Raw genomic sequence first — 6382 nt, forward strand, 5'->3', positions numbered from 1 at the left:
GAGCTGTAAGTGCATAAACGGGTAACTGCTCTTTGCAGCAGGGGCACGTTCTGATGGAGAAAGGCAGAGTCTGACGAAGACAACTAGCCACGTCTCCAAGCACACCACATTAATATTTACTACATACCTTCCTAAATCCCTCACAGTGAGCGGGCTTAGACTACCTTCACAGAACCTACAGTATGTTCATCCCCTTGCAGCACACTCTCAGTGTGCTTCATCCAAAGAAAAATCACTTTCTTTCCAGTACGCTTTTAACAGAGATCCTTGCAGTCATTTAACCTAATCTCCTGAATGGAAGCTGAGACATATAAATCAGCACAGATGAGACCTCTCTCCTGCTTGCAGCACATGTAGTTACACCATTTTGCTTGCTCCGAAGCCGAGCACGATCTCTAAACAGCTAAAGCTGTTTGCAAGACACTCAGAAACACAACAAACACATGCTGCTACACCGAGCCTTCCCTTTCTGTACAGTCAGCAAAGCCTGGCATGCCTGAACACAGCCTGAAAGTAATGCTGTGTTCCAGAGGCAAGAATACTCCGATGTGCTTTTACTGGAGATGCTCGTTCAGCTGGCATATTGTCCAAGGGACGCTTGGGGCTGGGACGAGGCAGTCTTGGCTGCAGATTTGACAGCTGCTGCTCTCTGGTGAAGTAAGCAGAAAGCCAGGCAGCCTTTCGGGTTGGTTCTCCTTGGTTTTTGACTTTTAACCGGCAGTCACCTTTCTGGAAAACGAAACAAGACCCCCACACCACAACAAAACAAAAAACCGCAAACAAACCCCCATCATTTCCACCCATTCGGTGCAGTTTCTAAGCCTGGCTGTAGATGTGCAGTGAAGCCTAGCGCTACAGAGCCCGATGTGGTTGTCAGTTCCAGCACGGGTCTAATTCCTTCTGACATTTCACACAGCTCTACTGGAAGCAGCAACACGGTGAGTCTGTGTCTAGGAATGTGCTCTGCTCTCCCACATTCTCTATATGTTGCGTGCTGAAAACGCGCCAGCGCTCACAATCCAGCACTCCCCTGGCTATCAGCACCACCCCACAGCACACACATACCTCCCATGCATCGCAGAGCCCCTCCCCTGCCCACTGTCACCTACAGACAAAGGCTCTTCCCCACAATTCTGCTGCCATGGGCTGAACTCCCTCCAAGGGGGATTCCACGTGACCTCATAAATCCCAGCTCTTCAGACAAAACCTTTGAAGATTTGATCCACAGATGTGATAAGCAGCCAGCTAGTCTGTGAATGAAGCCAGCAGATAAAGCCTAACTTCAAAGTAATAAAAACCACCCAGACAGCTAAGCAACTGGGAAGGGATTTTGCTTGAGACTTCCTTAAAGCCAAAGGATACACAGTCAAATGTCTATTTAAACAGGAAACATCTTATCAAAAAGATTTTACTTTTGCAGCAAGTCCCAGCAGCAGCCAGTAAGTTACTTTTTCCTATACTGAATTCTCTTGTTACTTCTTGCCTTTTTTTCTGTCTTTTTATTCTGTGAGAACAACAATAGCTCTGATAATAGTGCTCTGGAAAAGCTGTTAATGTGTTCATACATTCTAGATCTGAATTCCTGCCAGGATGACTGTACTTCAAAAATGCTGATAAACAGGTGTGTGTGGGGGGACCTTTTCTATATAATTTTACTGATACGATCTCTGGGGGCCAAAATGCACTGAAGCAAATTTAACACCATCTGAAGTCAAGATATCAGCATCTTCTCTCTTGCAAATGCTGACAGCATTTCCATTACAAACATGTAGCCATCACAGGGGAGTTGTGACGTTTCCTTGCTATGGTTCAGAATTGGACAGGGTTTTTTTGGGTTTTTTGCCAGTAAGAACCCTGAAAAATGTAACTAGCAAATAAAAACCAGCAAATGAAAACCCTCGACAATGACTTAATGTGAAATTTATTGCAAACTGAGTTGCAGCCGTTACAGTTTTATCCCCACAGAAATGCACCACAGCTATTGTGATATTCCAGTGATTAATCTCTTAAACCAGCTGGAGTTAGGCTGCACATCCAGACACCCCCTTTACCACAAGGTTCATGCACATTTACAGACAGATGTATTGCTCAGAATATCTACCAGCCCTAAGATAGACAAATTTATCCTGGCACAGACAGGTACTTCGGTATGTGTGGGACTGGTATAAGCTAGGGAAGAGGCATCTGCTTGATGCCTGAAGTCTGCAGCAAGTCTTTGTTTCAGCATGGGCGCAGTCTGGAGGCATTCCAGATACTTTAGTACAATCCCAGCACCTCGTTGTACTTCCAAGGCACTTACACATAACACGTGCTTTGCTGCTGTTTAAAGTCAGCTCCTGACTTGGAGCTTTGAAACTAATACTGTTTGATATGCACTTAGCTCCGAGTGAAAGCTCTTGCACACAGCTCTTGAGTAAACTAAAATAAACAGTGAAGTGAAGCTCATTTCCATCACTGCATCTTGCTTATAAGCAGCAGCAGAATTTCATAACAATACAGTAACAACTTCTGGGCACTCAACATCACCAAGCACAACGTTAGGATGGAGACAGAACTTTAATCTCCATCATACTTGCCTAATCAGACCTCCTGAATGCGTGTAGGCTGAGAAGCAAACCAAAGAAATTCAACCTTCATAGATTATATATGGTTTTGGAATCAGTGACTTCGTATCTGGTAATGCACTGCTACTTTTGTCCGTGCAGACCGCTAAACTCCTCGGGGAAGGATCCTGTCTTGCTCACGTGGAAAGCCTACCACATATTGGGCTGTGTGAGTAATTCAAATTACTTTGATATAATAATGCTTCTATAACAATGCCCTAAAGGACAAGCTGCACAAGCCAACTAAAAAAAGTCCAGACTGGAATGTTCAACCCCTCCTTAAATAAAGGCTCCTCCTTGGTGTCCTGTAGCTGATACATTTCCCTAAGGAATGTGGCTGCTTTCACCTGCAAAATGCTTCATTGTTCCTTTGGATTTTTAAGCTCTTGAACAGACAGGGTGATTTGTGTACAAACAGGCAGCTGGCAACTACTTTTCTTAAATCTGATAGTGAGCTGCTAAATTTCAATGCTGATGGAGACACCATCAAAGAGACACTCCCAGGAGTCTGTAGGATTAGTGGAAAAGGGTTCTCACCTTTGAGGCCCTATCATTAGCTTTCTGTAACTGCCAGAAACTGGAGAAGACAAGAGAAGAAGAGATTCTTGTCTTCCTGCTTCTATCATAGTGAAACTGCCTTTTGTTACTGATCTCCTCTCCACCACCCCCAAATTCAGCTGCCCTGTGTACAAACCTGACTGTGCTCACAACTGAAAAGCTAGAAGAAGATTCAGAGCATCAAACATCCCCACATTTCAAATTCATCTTAATACACACCTTTAGTTATTGACATTTGTACATTTGAGCTTCCCACCGTGTCACTGTAGATCTATTTGTCCTGTTGGCTGTGGGGAGGAAGCAGTGTTTGGAAAATAAAGGCCTGTGCCAAACATGTTGAACCAACAGAAATGATCCAAAGTCTAGAAAATACAGTCTATAAGAAAAATCTTGGTCCGGGGCTTCTTCAGTCTAGGACAGACTGATGGGAGATTGCAATAATAGAAGGGGAGAAAAGCTTGTTTTCCATGCCCACTGTGAACATGATTAGAAGAAATTAATTTAAATTGCAACAAGGGATTTCCAAAGATAGTAGACAGAAGCTTCTAACACTAAGGATAATTAAGTGGTAGTAGACATAGTCTGGGAGACCAAAAACCTACAGTGATGGGAGATTGTTAGAAACAATCAATTCTTTGATCATTCCTAAGCCATAGAAGTTATTTGCTTCAAATGTAAGTTGAAGTTCAGTAGATAGCCTAAGAACCATAGAAAACAGATTTAGAAGATACCCTCAGAAGTCATCTAGTTTATCCTGCAACCCCCAGAACAGGAATAGGTATATACATTCTTACTACAAGTTTGCCTGCTTGCCTTCTCCTGCCCTCAAATGGAGAAAGAATCAAAGTGATTCACTAAGTTTTGCTGAGCAAAAACTATTTCTATAGTACACAAACTACGTCATTCAGTATAGAAAAAACATGGCTTTGTAAGACAATCAAATCACTAGACTTGGCAAATTAACAGTGGTTCTCTTTCTGTTCAGTAGCCTGGAGATGAGGCAAGCCCTCGATGCACGGGTAGCTAATCCAGTTCTGGTTTCTGTCCACAGACAATTGTCCCGCTGCAGAGAGCACACAGCAGGCGGGCGACGAGGGATTCTGGGAAGAATCTACTTTTAACCTTGTTCCACTCCTGAGAAACAGCCAGAAGGAGGATTTATTAGAAATTCACTTCAGAATACTGGTAGGGGACAGAGCCAGGAGCTCTCTGCGCTCTGCCAAAAGCCTTCCAGTTTTCAAGGTATTCATTTACAGAAAACAGCCTTCTGGTGGTTACAACACTCCTCGTGATTTAGCTTCTAGCTCCAGTAAAGGTTAACAGACATGGAAATGGAGTAATACATTCAAAAAGAGTGCAAATATCCAAACCGTTAACCATCTGTCAGGTGGACTGATTTAACTCTAGGTAATAAGGCAATTTTTATTGTGATTTAAACAAATCGATTTTGTTTTATTACTTTAGGAGTTTTTTTTACAAGTGAAAACAGTTTCTTAAGTATTTCAAGACTGTATTTAATTTTAGCCAACATCATCTGGAAAGTCAATCTACTTCTTACTATTACTTAAATATAATAATGTAATTCTTGCTCAGTAAAAAAGGTTCAATATATATATGTTTCTGTTATTCATTATATATCTATGTATCTATTTAATATCAACAGATATCAAAAGCTTACATTTTCAGTCATACAGTTGTTTAGATTATTAAGTTAGTATCAAACTATTTCATAATATAATAAGAAAATACAGAAAGCCATGAGAATGTTTCCTGAGGTCAAGCAGCATTACATAGGCATAAAAATGTGATGTATGAAGCAAAAAGGAAATATTTGTCCAAACTGAATTAATTGCTTCTGGTCACCATCATCTCCAGTGCTTTAGACCCACTAATGAAAAATCCTGGATTCATACAAAATTTCTCTGCTTTCCTTTCCTTTTCCAGAAAAACGAAGATGAGCTTTCCTGTGCTTCAAAATCCTGGTGATTTATCAGCTTCTAATTGGTTGATTTTGGTATAAAATAAAGAGTATATTTTTAAATCTGCAACTGTAAAATCATCAGTAATCCACCACCTTCAGTAACTTTTGTTAGAGATTTACTGTGAACAGTTTCTCTCTGATGTGGTGGGTTTGGTTTTTGTTTGAGATTTCTGCAGCAAGCCTGTGTTACTTGGCCACTTAAATTAGATTTATTTTATAGACCATAGTAATATACATCCTCTGTTATTTCATGGTTAGGAAGGAACTGAACCTTAGCTTGCTTCCTTCCTAAAAAAGTATTTAAGCACTGCTACAGTGGGAATTCCTGCCACCATTTCCAATAATTTTCTTCATCCAGATCCAAAAGCATTTTCTACCTGGACAAATTCAACAGGCTTGATCTGAATTCACAGTTTCAAATAATCAAAACTGGATTTTTAACAAATACTGTGTCCTTAAGATTAAACCATGCAACTGTATCTGGATCTTCTCAAGCCATCCTACTCCAATTCAAATATGGATTATCCCTGTAGAAAGAGGGAATTGTCTTTAATTTCATCTGTCTTTAGGGGGCAGGGGGCATAAAACAAACAACACAAAATGCCAACAATGGACATCAAAATATCAGGTATCAATACTTTATTCAAAGGTATAATTCAAGGCAGTATCTTCTATTTTGTAAGATGGAAAAAAGTTGGGCTGAAAGCAGTAAGGACAGTATGCTCTATGCAAAACAAACTCTTCCAGTAATCCCCTTAGGTAAAAGTGATCCAGACCTAGGAAAAAAATACCATGCCACTTCTGTCTCTTTCCACTTGGAGTAGTGTTTGAAGTTCTATGCAATAAGTCCCAAAGCCAGTGGAACTGCATATCAGTGAAAAGTAATGACCCTTGAAAGTGTATGCTGTCTCAACAGAATTCAGAGGCACAAAAGTACATTCAGAGTTAATTCACAACACACATTGTAACAGAAATATCTGAGAAACTTCCTCAGCCAGATCCAACCCATCGGATTTGAGCCTAAGGACCAGCTGGCTGAAGAACAGCAGTTTAAAACATCCAAGACATACGAATAGAGATTTGCTTGTCCCTCCAGCCACAGCAAAGAAAATTCACAAGTTTCAGAGACAAAGCTCCTGTACATGCAGTTTGAGGAAGGAGGGAAGTGACAAAAAACCTAAATCCTCAGGGACATGCATGTACGTCAGCTACTGCCAGAGCCAAGCATGATCAGCAGCCT

This window comes from Nestor notabilis, unplaced genomic scaffold (assembly GCF_000696875.1).
Source record: "Nestor notabilis isolate BGI_N333 unplaced genomic scaffold, ASM69687v1 scaffold19837, whole genome shotgun sequence".
NCBI lineage: Eukaryota > Metazoa > Chordata > Aves > Psittaciformes > Psittacidae > Nestor > Nestor notabilis.